Source organism: Mauremys reevesii, linkage group 4, assembly GCF_016161935.1.
Source record: "Mauremys reevesii isolate NIE-2019 linkage group 4, ASM1616193v1, whole genome shotgun sequence".
Classification (NCBI taxonomy): domain Eukaryota; kingdom Metazoa; phylum Chordata; order Testudines; family Geoemydidae; genus Mauremys; species Mauremys reevesii.
Window position 1 is genome coordinate 53,243,825 of NC_052626.1, and position 13,093 is coordinate 53,256,917.

Sequence of the window (13,093 nt, forward strand, 5' to 3'; positions counted from 1 at the left end):
GAGCCAGCCTTACCCTGCTCTGCTGTGAGAACCCCCACTCCTGGGCTGTTCACTCACAGCCTCTGGCATATAAGCTGCTCCCTCCTACTTGCAACCGAATGATGCTAGCCAATATCTCTGGTCCCAGACACAACCCTAGGAACCTCCGTCTTACAGTGTCCAGTTATGCCTGCTGGACGCTACAAGCTTATTTGAGTTTGTCAGTTTAACAAAGAAATTGATATGTACCAGGCTTGTTATCCCAAAGGGAGTCTCTGACATGCTTTAAACCAAACACACCTCTTCAGGGAGAATTAACTGTAAAGATAGATTTTAGGTGATTATAAGTCAAATTATAGCAAGTCAGATTTGGTCACATGAAATAAAAGCAAAACACATTCTAAGCTTATCTTAACACTTTCAATGCCCTTACAAACTTAGAAGCTTCTCACCACAGGCTGGCTGGTTGCTCTTCAGCCAGGGTCTCCCCTTTGATCAGCTCTTCAGTCGCTTGGTGTGGTGTCTGTAGATGTAGGTGGAAGAGAGAGAGCATGGTAAATGTCTCTCCCTTTTATCATGTCCTTTCTTCCCTTTTGGCTTTGCCCCCCCCCCCCCCGCTTCAGAGTCAGGTGAGCATTACCTCATTGCAGTTCCAAACTGACCAAAGGAAGGGGGCTGACTCACTTGAGAGTCTAACAAATTCTTTTGTTTCTGCCTAGACCAGCATCTCTTGTTCCTGTGAGGCTGGACTGGGTTTGTCCCATACCTGCCCGATGAGGTGTGAACTACCTCTCTGCTCTAGGAGAGTTTTTTGCCTGGGCTTATTTTAAGCCAGGAGGATACATTTTCGGCCTCATAACTACATACATGGAATTATAACCTATAACGTTACTATAACATTACTGTAACAATTACTATAACATCACTATAACAACCATGCTCAGTGCATCATGAGCTTTCTGAAGACACCCAACATGACAAACTTTGCATTGGATACCATACAATCATTTTATAAAGATGAACATGGGGGTGTAGGGGGTTCCCCTGAGGTACAGAGCGTCACAGAGATATATCTCCTTTAATAACATTTATTGTTACCACTTTTTCTAGCATCTGGCAGAGTTACTGCATCAGTGTGGATATTAAAGGAATTATTCTATAGTTGAGAGGCTTTCACTTTCTTTAAGGCATTCTCCCAAATTTCTGCTCTGTTTCAAATCTACCTTTCTTAGCTAATGTCCTGAAAAAAGCTGTGCTGGGCAGAAATTATGTCTTCCTGTCTCCAGCACTGTGTGGTGTTAGAGAAATGTCAATCAAGTTTTTTGAGCAGGTCATGGTAATGTCATTGCCCTAATGAGGGATTGAAATTCTCAGGTGGATTCTAACACAGCATTTGTTTGAATCCTTTAGACCTCTCCATAGCCTTTGTTACTTGAATACTTGGGAAGGGCGAGATCATTGATGCTGACACTTGAAATTGTTGTTCCTGTTTGTGTCAGCATGATATGGGGTTGTCAGCAAAGCTGTGTGAAACTAGGAGGGTTTAGGTGAACTTTTTTTTAAAAAAATTGCTTTACTTAGGTGTCCATCTCCTAGGTTTTGCTTTGAGTTTGGTGTCAAAACCACCAAAATCTCAAAGGAAACCAAAACTGAAAACAGAAAGTTGAGCCTAGTTTGGCATCAAATCCATAGAAAACTTCTATGGTTTCTAGTATTTCCACCTGCAACTATACATTTCTCTTCAGTACCTGAAACTCAGCTCTTATTCTCTTGAGGCTCAGTACATGTGAGATAAGTTTTGGGACTCTGATCAGGTGTTCAATTTTCTAACTGAAGTTTCGTGCAGTGCTAGCAGTCAGTCTCAATGCAGGTGAGATGCAGACAAATGTTTTTCACCATTTTATTTGCATTTCAAAGGGATAGTTACAGGAAACTTCACAAATAAGTAAACAGTTAGTTATAGAGGACCAAGTCTTTGGCTCTCTTAGAGCTGTTTTGCACTGCTCCTTTGGTGCTTCTATCAGGGTAGAAGAAACTGCAGATGGCACAGAGCTGATGTACGACACCCATAAGTGTGTCACTGCACTCTGGCAATTTCCAGCTGCTTGTGGACAGGTAGGAATAATTTAAAATAGCCTTTCAGGTTATACAGGTAAATGAGATATACAGAAAGTAACATACGGATATTCACAATCCATTATTACACTGGTATTAGAAAGTCTAGCTGATATTTGGTGCAATAAATTAATCTGTAACAGGGCCTCCCAGAGGATCCAGGGGGCCTGGGCTCTTCAGCGGCGGATCTTGGAGCGGAAGGACCCCCCGCCGCCGAATTGCCGGTGAAGACCCAGAGTAGAAGAAGCTCCGGGGCCCCGGGCCTCGCGAGAGTTTTCCGGGGCCCCCCGGAGCGAGTGAAGGACCCTGCTCCAGGGGCCCCGAAAAACTCCCATGGGGGCCCCTGTGGTGCCCAGGGCCTGGGGCAAATTGCCCCACTTGCTCCCCACCCTCCGGGCAGCCCTGATCTGTAAACATATAGAAGATACTCATATATACAGCTTTGGCTGGTGTCATTATTCACAGATTCCTGCAGCCTTTTAAGTACTTGGCATCTCTAAATCAGATCAAGGAGTGCTTTGTTCAGCTCTTTTTTTAAAAAACAAATGAAACTGTGACAGATGTTTGTGCCCATTTTGTAAATTAACTTCTTTTAGTATGTTTTTATCCATGTGAAGTCTGTTAAAGTGTAAATCTGTAATCATGTAAATATTTCTGCACTCAACGCTAAAACAACAAATTACTGGCTTCTCACCAGGCTCCAGAAATGCTACCTGAGACACTGCAATAGAAAAAGCACTTCTGTGAATGAAAACTGCTTTTCTTACCTGTAATTTAGTCTGGGAAACCCAGGCGGACCTCGTGGGCCTGGACCTGAAAGCTATTTTAAAAATGCATTCCATTTGTACGCTTCACATTTCCATTTTTCAATAGTTAAAGTAACATGCTCCTCAATGACCTAAATAATTTACTAGTAATGAATAAATCATTTGACCATAAGGCCACACTTAGATTTCTATTTTTATTTGTAGTATTATAGCAGAGACAGTGTCCACTCCTAAGGTACTACGACCCCTGTTCTCACTGGGACTGGCTCCAGGCAATGACTGTAACTAGTGATTAACATGAGCCATTACATTTAGATCCAGATCCAAACTTTTCCTAAGTTCAGGCGAGTTTGGTTCTGGGACTTTGAGTCAGGACATTATAGCAGTTTAACAAAAGCAAAACAACAACAACGTTTTAAGCAATGTGACTCAAAATTTCTTCCTCTCTCAATTGCTCAGGGGTTTTGTGAGTACTTGTTATGATGTAAATTCTACTAGTTTATCAGTTGTCCATATAGTCTTCCAGGAAAAACAAAACAGACAAGCCCTAAATATCTAATCTAATAAAATAAAAATAAAAATAAAGTTTTTTTAAAGAGGGGGGGAAATAATCAGGGCTTCTTTTTAATAAGCCAAAACAACAACAGAAAAGGCAAAAGCACTTTTTTTGTTACTCAAACTGATATTAATCATTCCCCTGCTGCTTTCAGTCCTTCCCTCCCCTCAATAAGAATGTCTGGCAATTGTAAACAGATGCTATTTCTTTTAAAAAATCAGACTTAGACACATCTGATGGGTGTTTCATAGTTGGCATGTAGCAATTATCCCTGGATATGTCACTTATCACAACATAATGCATATGTTTTGTGCTAAAAATATAAAGCACTTGCCAGCCAAAATCTTGAGTCCCTAAATGTGTCTATCTTGGGATCTTAGAAGTCCCTTACATTTGTCATACACTAGGAGTCTATTTCAGAATATCTGTTTTTGTTGAGCTTCGTGGCAGTGATTTGCACAGTGATTATTCAAAACAATTCATGTTTTAAAAGTGCAGTGAACTTAGTTACAACAATGGTATGGATGTTAACATTTCTATATTAATTCATTAATGTATACAAAAACATAATTTGGCTTTCATGAAGAAAGGCAATGATAAGAGGTTAACTTTCTATAAGGTTTGCATATAATTTGTGAAATGTTATCATGTATTGAAGTTACTTTGTGTGTGTGTGAAGTTTTGTGAATGCCTTTATAAATTTTATTTGTAAGAATTCATTTTTGATTTAATTGTATGTTGAAGGGAGTTCTCCCTTCCTCTCTTTGACCACCTCCCACAACCCTAAGGCCTGATCTACACTGTGTCGGGGAGAGGGGGATCGATCTAAGTTATGCAACTTCAGCAACGTGAATAACGTAGCTGAAGTCGACGTACTTAGATGTACTTACCACGGTGTCTTCACTGTGGTAAGTCAACGGCTGATGCTCTGCTGTCGACTTCACCTGCTCCTCTCGCCCTGGTGGAGTACCGGAGTCAACAGGAGAGTGCTTGGTGGTCAATTTATCGCATCTAGACTAGACGCAATAAATTGACCCCTGCTGGATTGATCGCTGCCTGTTGATCCAGCCAGTAATATTGACAAGCCCTAAGTTACATTAGATTCATACCATGGTTCATCCCAAAGGGAAGAACTTCATGATGAGGGTGAACTAGGCCTAAATTATTCCTAGGCACAAGCATAGGTTTTGGGTGATATGTAGTAGTGCCACCACAGACTCTAGGAGCAACTGCATCTCAAGGAGACAGAATTCCTCCTGGGTGTGCAAGGGGAGCATGTCGGCTGCAGGATACCTTAGTAGGGGTGCTGCATTCATCCCCAGCTACGTCTGCTGACTGGGCTGTATGGGGGCAGGGCTATGGCTACAACTCCCCTTCCCTTTTGAGGTATTGTGATTCAGGGCAAGTATGGAGGCACATTCCTGCATTTGTGCCTGGATGCTGCTGCTGTGTTAGCTGCTGCATAGGGTTGAAAAGAGGAGGCAGCTTCTTGTGCCCTCATCACCCTGGCTCATCTGTGAAGCAGCAGGGCACAGTCTGTTCCATAGTAATTATTGTTGATGGATGATAATATTTGTAGCTACTGTATTTATAGCTCACAAACAGTTGGAATCTGTCATTGGAAATGTGTATGTGGTTCTGGTGACTTCATTTATTTACTCTGTAGGTGCTGGATAAATAATTCTGTTTAATGACCAAGGGTTTGTGGCAACTGAGGTCAGAGCAGCAGGTGGAAAGCCTACATCTTTGTCACCAAACACTTTAGCTAATGAATGGCACATTTAAGAAATCCTTTTATGGTAAAACTTGCTTTATACAACCTTAAGACATGTTACTAATCCTTTCCAAGAGATTCTTTTGACTGTGTGATCAAAGAACTCACTGGGTAAATGTAACAATGAGAGATACTAGGGGAAAGAGATGTAGGAAAAGCATTTATGAAATCTCAATGTCTGTCAGACTTGCAGTGAGGATGATTCACAGGCCTGGTCAAAACTGGACTTATTTAGAGGAGAAGAATGCATATGTGACAATGGTATGTTCTATGGCCCAAATCCTGGGCAGGAGTACACAGATTAATTACCAGGAATCATTAGCCTGTCCCCAGACCAGGTTTGGAGAAGCTTGGGAGCCACAGCAGAATTTCTTCTGCGGCTGTGATAATTCCTGTGTTCCTAATACTCCTCCTGCTGCACTTAGTGGGGGGAAGTCTAAGTGGATCCTCTGGATTCCCATGACCCATGCCTACCCCCTGCTGCCCTGCCCCTAGAGCCCTACCTCTTTTTTTTTTTTTTTAAACAGTACAGCTACCCTGGTTTTGCTGTTTGGGGAGCCTTCACAAGTGAGAATATGACTTGCCCCTAAGTTAACCCTACTGCTTAACAAATTCTGACACCTATAATTTCAGCATAGTAAGTGCCTGAAATTGACCTCACCAAGGAAAAGTCTGACTCCTTGGGCAAGTGGATTAACATTTAGGACAAAGTAAGTATGTAAACCAATGGAGGATTATGAAAAAAATCTACATGTGCACACATTCATAAGAGATATAGGAAGACTGTGAGATGGAATTTGCAAGTTTTAAGAATATATGTAACATGACTGAAATAACAGGCAGTGCTGAAGCAGGACAATGACTAAGTTTAAAATACCAGGATTCAAAGGTTACTGTTTCAGTACTCATGAAGGATGGATGACACTGAGTCAGCTAAAAGGATATAGCAGTGACCCCTTAGAAAGATCTCAATCCAAATATAGGAGGTGCTGGAAATGTCTGAACCTTATTGTAAGTCTCACGATCAGAAAATATTGAAATAAGCAACAGCCTAGAATTTTGAAGATGGAAATTTCAATAGTTGCCATAAACTAGGATAACAGCTATGCAAAACTATTCAGGGGAAGCCAAGTAATTTAACCATTTCTCTTGCCCATGGTCAATAATAAAGATCACCTAAATACAGGAAATATAAAAATGCAACAAAAACAAAACTTCCCCCAGCCCCCTATAGGCAATTTCAGGTATATGAAAAAATGCATGGACACAATGGGCCAAATTCAGTCCAATTTAAGTACATGTAATTTACATTTCCTTCTAATCTCTTCAATGTGTCTATTACAGCAGTTTAAACTCCCACTAGACTTGGGGCTTGTCTACAAGTTAGTGAAAGCCAGGGTGTGACTCTATAGTGCAAGAGCATGCCATGCACTAACTCTCAGTGTGGACCCTCACATGCACTAAAAGTTCCATAGTGTGTTTTGATATAGTTCCAAAACTTTTAGTGTGCCTTGGCAGGGTCCACTTGGCAAGTTAGTATGGGGCAAACTAGTGTGCTGTAGAGTCACATCCTGGCTTGCCACGCACTTACAGGTAGACAAGCCCTTAGAGTTGCTCAGTCTTAATTATCTAGACTCAGATGCACATCCATTTACCACTGTGTTATTTATATCCTCCCCTTCCATGTCACGTAAGAAGTGATTGAAAAATTATCCTGTGGCTATAGTGAAACATATGATTGAGTCAAATCAAAATTACAATAGACACATTTTGTGGGGGAAAAAAATATGCATACTGCTTTTCTTTGCTATTCATTTACTAATGCCTTGGGTGTTGGCCCATCCAGACTATAGGCTAATACATAATTGATATTATTGCTTTCAAGTATTGCTATTTATTGAACACCCTTCTAACTACTCTAGTCTTAATCCTAAGAAATGAGGTAATTGTAATAGGGTAGATTGAATTTGAGAAGCATCTAAGATTTAGTCATCTCAAGTTAATTAAATGTTTAGACATTGATGAAGATATCTACCTAGAGGAAACAGCAGACACATTTTTGGTTTTTCGGGATGCTGAATTTGTGGGAAGCCACAAGAATTTATACTTGAATCTTGTATGGAAAAGTGAACCTACTAAGGAAAAGTGAAAAATATCTAAGAAACAAGAGGAAAGGCTTCAATTGAAATTTACCCTGGCTAAGTCTAACCACAGGCTAGGGAAACAGAGGGCAATGAGGTTAAGTAGGAATATAAAGATTAGTACAAGCAATAAGCAGAAGGCTTTAAAAAATAAAAAGATATAAGCAATACAGTAAGGAGGAGGATTGCAAGACCTTTAAGGTATGGAAGAAGTAAATATGGAACAACAAAACACAATACTGAATGTTGAACTGCAGAGAATGCTTCAGTCAATGATCAAAAGTTCTCCACTTGCCCATTATACAGTAACATTAACAGACAGAGGACACAAGGACTAAGGAAGGAGTTGGAAAACGCTGTCAGCAGATGAGAAAATGTTGTATTTGTTGCTCTTTTGCTTACAGAAGGAAAAGAGGAAGAAAAAGAGAGCGAGACAAGCATAAGGCAATAGTCATATTTACTGATGTGTTAGGGAGGGAATTAGGTAGTATGCATGTTAGCATGGAAGCAGTAAAAAAAGACCAGGCACTGCTCAGTTTTAAATAATTGTTTAGAAGTTTGGTACTTCAAGTTAGATTTCAGTGGAGTAAAACAATTGCCAATTTGCACTTCAGATGCTACTGAAACAAATTGTTACGTATACATATATTTATATCAATCCCATTTTGGAAATGAGGGCAATATGGCTACTCTAACACTAGCAAAAAGCATGCCTCTGAAGTTGCTAACAAAATAAAGAAAAGGTTTGAGAAAGCAGAATATCTGAGTATCACAAACCATTGCCCAGCTATTTCCAAATCTGTGACCTTGAATGATTAACTTATGTGATCCTTGTGTCAATGTATTCCCTCCTAATATGTATGAGTGATTCTAGACTCTGAGTTTGATGGACAGTACTTTTTTCTTCACATATATTCACACACATTTTCTTTCTTTCTCTCTCTCTCTCTCTCTCTCACACACACACACACACACACACACACACACACACACACACACACACACACACACACACACACACACACACACACCCCTCCCTCCCTCCCTCCCTCCTTTTGGTAGTCAGACCTGTTCATGATGACAACAGCACCTCCTCTATCAGCCTCTTTGATTATAATGTCAGGGTGGTTTCTGAGGCTGTGGATGGCATTGCGTTCTGCACGACTTAGGTTATGAGGCAAGTGATGTTGTTTTTCCACAATTTCTGCCTGTGCACGTCGGCAGAAGCATTCAATGTATAGGTTCAGACCGTCATTTTGACCCTCAGGAGGAGTCCATGTGGAGTTCTTCTTCTTGTGCTGTTGATGGGAGGGTAACTGTGTATCAGTGGGCTGTTCAGTGTTATCCTGAAAGTATTCTTTGAGTTGGAGATGGCGAAAGTAGGCTTCCAAATCGCCGCAGAACTGTATCATGTTTGTGGGGGTGGCAGAGCAGAAAGAGAATCCCCGAGATAGGACAGACTTTTCTGCTGGGCTGAATGTGTAGTTGGATAGATTGATGATATTGCTGCGTGGGTTAGGGGTACCACTGTTGTGGCCCCATGTGGCAGGTAGGAGTTTAGACAGCTTACAGTCCTTTTTCCTTTTGCTTCCATCCCGGGCACACCATACAATCCCTTGTCTACAGCCAAGCACTGAGGTACAACCGCATCTGCTCCAACCCCTCAGACAGAGACCAACACCTACAAAATCTTCACCAAGAATTCTCAAAACTACAATACCCGCACGAGGAAATAAGGAAACAGATCAACAGAGCCAGACATGTACCAGAAGCCTCCTACTGCAAGACAAACCCAAGAAAGAAACCAACAGGACTCCACTGGCCATCACATACAGTCCCCAGATAAAACCCCTCCAACGCATCATCAGGGATCTACAACCCATCCTGGACAATGATCCCACACTTTCACAGGCCTTGGGTGGCAGGCCAGTCCTCGCCCACAGACAACTTGCCAACCTGAAGCATATTCTCACCAGTAACTGCACACCGCACCATAGTAACTCTAACTCAGGAACCAATCCATGCAACAAACCTCGATGCCAACTCTGCCCCTCTACACCAGTGACACCATCACAGGACCTAACCAGATCAGCCACACCATCATCGGTTCATTCACCTGCACGTCCACCAATGTAATATATGCCATCCTATGCCAGCAATGCCCCTCTGCTATGTACATCAGCCAAACTGGACCATCCCTACGGAAAAGGATAAATGGACACAAATCAGATATTAGGAATGGCAATATACAAAAACCTGTAGGAGAACACTTCAATCTCCCTGGACACACAATAGCAGATCTAAAGGTGGCCATCCTGCAGCAAAAAAACTTTAGGACCAGACTTCAAAGAGAAACTGCTGAGCTTCAGTTCATCTGCAAATTTGACACCATCAGCTCAGGATTAAACAAAGACTGTGAATGGCTTGCCAATTACAAAAGCAGTTTCTCCTCCCTTGGTTTTCACACCTCAACTGCTAGAAGAGGGCCTCATCCTCCCTGATTGAACTAACCTTGTTATCTCTAGCCTGCTTCTTGCTTGCATATATATATATACCTGCCCCTGGAAATTTCCACTACATGCATCCGACGAAGTGGGTATTCACCCACGAAAGCTCATGCTCCAATACGTCTGTTAGTCTGTAAGGTGCCACAGGACTCTTTGCTGCTTTTACAAACTCTCTTTGGTTTCCAGGGCTAAAAATACTTGCAAGTATCAAAAAGCTTTTACCTAACCATCTGAGTTCTCCACTGTTACAATATAATGTTTTTCTGAAATCAGTTGTCTTACTAGAAGTCGCTCAGGGCAAGTCTACACTACAGCTACGTCGGCATAATTATTCCACCTGGGCAAGAAGCGGAAGATATAGCGCCAGTGTGGACAGCGCGAAACTTGTGTCGCTGTGGGACGAGGGGGCTTTTTCATACCCCTGAGCGATGTAAGTTAGCTGACTTAAGTGGTAGTGTAGACCTGCCCTCAGAGTGTATCCTGTGTGGCTTCAGGGTAAAGCATATAATGTGGTGTAGGCATTGATTAGGCCACCAGTCCAAAATTCTTCCTTCCACATGCAGTGAGTTACTTGTTCTTACTCACTACTTTGCACAATGTGGTCATCCTGAAAGAGTCTCGGCTAAACAGTGAGGTTCTGCTCTAAGTGTAGAAAGAACTGCCCCTCAAAGTTTTGCAAAGTTTTCCTTGAGGAATCAACTGATTGGTAATTAGGATTCCCCATGGTCAAAATAAACTAAGATAAAACAAATCTACTCTCTTAAAAATAAAACTTACAGAAGTTAAGCCTGTGGCTTGTCCCTATCTATCCTCCACTGTGTAACTTCTTCCAAAGTCAACTTTTCACATCATGAGCATCTCATTTTATTTACTTGACCCTCAGACTTTGGCAACATGCAAAAGCTTTGCCTTATGCAAATTGAAAATAAATGATTTGGTTTTAGCTTCGATATAATAATTAATTTATAGCAATGTTTAACCTTAAGTCTGCTGAAAGCAGCTAGGGCAGTGGTCCCCACCCTTTTTCGTCTGGCAGGTGCCAGACGACGAGCCACGGAGGACCGTGGCGGTGGACAAGCATCTGCCAAAATTCGGATGCCTGTGGATGACGCAACTTGTCAGCAGCATTTCAGCAGATGCTCGTCCACCGGCCAGTACGTGGGCGCACTTAGACGCCCCAGTGGGTGCTATGGCGCCCGTGGGCACCGCGTTGGGGACCCCTGAGCTAAAGTAAGTGGCCCTCATGCTACACCGCAAAGCCCTGCAGGAGGCCTTCCCAGAACACACACAGAGTGGAAAAATTCAGCTGTGAGTGATGTTTGAGAAATGGTTTATGAAAAGGAAGAACTAAGAAATGAAAGAGTGACCATTTTAGCAGGAAATTTTCTATTCCACAGTCTCATAAAAGCAATTTAGCCTTCTTCTAGGGATGCATTCTACGGCCTTTACATTGTACTTGTTGTTATAATAAAAACTAGTCAGATAATGTGCCTAGACTGTGGATGTTAGGTTTATTATGAAAGGCATTCAAAAAAACATAAACAAGATTTTAGGAAATGCTTCATTTAATGTAGAAACTAAATAAAAAGCTATTTTTAATATTTTTGATAATTTCAAAAACCAAAATAAATCAATGATTGTCAAGAAGTCAATTAATAAAAAAATGTTGGCATAGACAGTTGGAGTGCATTGGATTATGAAATCATGAGTGTGAGTCAGGTGTGGAATGTGTTTATGGTTCATGAAAGTGTTATCTGATTTATGTGTTCCTACAAGCATTCAGGCAGAGATACAGTACCATCCTCAGCAACATTTGCATATGGAAAACGTATATGGGTATGGGGATTCCCTGTTTATATCTGCAGAGGTACTTGTGTAAGGTCTCTATTGTGGGATTTACACACTGTCTTACGCTTGGTATTCAATTCGACAACTAAAATCTTTATTGTGAGGCTTATAGGGGCTGTTAATGAAAATATTAGATCCACAGAAATATTTAATTTGATATCTAAGGCTAGGTCCATGAGATATTTTAATTAAAATATCCAGGACCCAGGTATCCCAAACACAAACAGCTCTAAAAACTGCCCTTAGAACAGGAAGGGTGGGAGGATGGTAAATGTGTTCCTCATCAAATCCTTTCTAAAAAATCTAATAAAGTACTTTAGAACTTGTGGTTAATAATAATCAGCATCCAACTTGGGCAGGAAGTAAGAAAGGGGAAGTGATAGCTAAGGTAGGGAGCAAAGAGACTGAATTACTGGCCGTCAGAGGTTTAGGGATACCCAGAGCATTGGGATTGCATCCACAGGTTGATTGTGTGAAGTACTTCCTTCTTGTTTGTTTTAAACCTGCTGCCTGTTAATTTCGTTGGATGATCCCTGGTTCCTCTATTATGTGAAGGGATAAATAAATAACACTTCCTTATTCACTTTCTCTATATCATTCATGGTTTCGTAGACATCTATCATGTCCCCCCTTGGTTGTCTTTTCTCCAGTTTGAATAGTCCAAGTCTTTTTAATCTCTCCTCATGTGGAAGCTGTTCCATACCCTTAATCTGTACCTTTTCTGTACCTTCTCTGTACCTTTTCATTTCTAATATGTCTCTTTTGAGATGGTGGGAGGGATAGCTCAGTGGTTTGCGCATTGGCTTGCTAAACCCAGGGTTGTGAGTTCAATCTTTGAAGGAGCCACCTAAGGATCTGGGGCAAAATCAGTACTTGGTCCTGCTAGTGAAGGTAGGGGGCTGGACTCAATGACCCTTCAAGGTCCCTTCCAGTTCTAGGAGATAGGTATATCTCCATTATAAAATAAAATAAATTAATGAATAGCCACATAAAGATATCACACTTCATAAGGAAAGTTCCCAGTATTTCCATGTAAATGTGGCCAGGAGATGGACACTTACCTTAAAACTGAGTGAGGTTTCAGAATCTCCTGTTTTGATGCAGTATCTCTGGGAGTGGGTGGCTCTATGGAAGGAGCCTGAATTTGTAATATTCCTTCCTCTATTGGGGCAGGGCCTGAATTTGCCATGTAAGTCAAGAAACCGTGACCTCAAAGCAAGGATCTTCAACCTGCTGCATAGAATGATTCCCACACTGAACTGCTTGCACTTGCAGTGCCCAACAAGAAGTATTATTGATTCCACAAAATTCAGGAACTTGCTACATATTTTTGAGTGCCACTTACTGGCACCTAATCTATTAATTTACTATTTACACACACACACACACACACACACACACACACA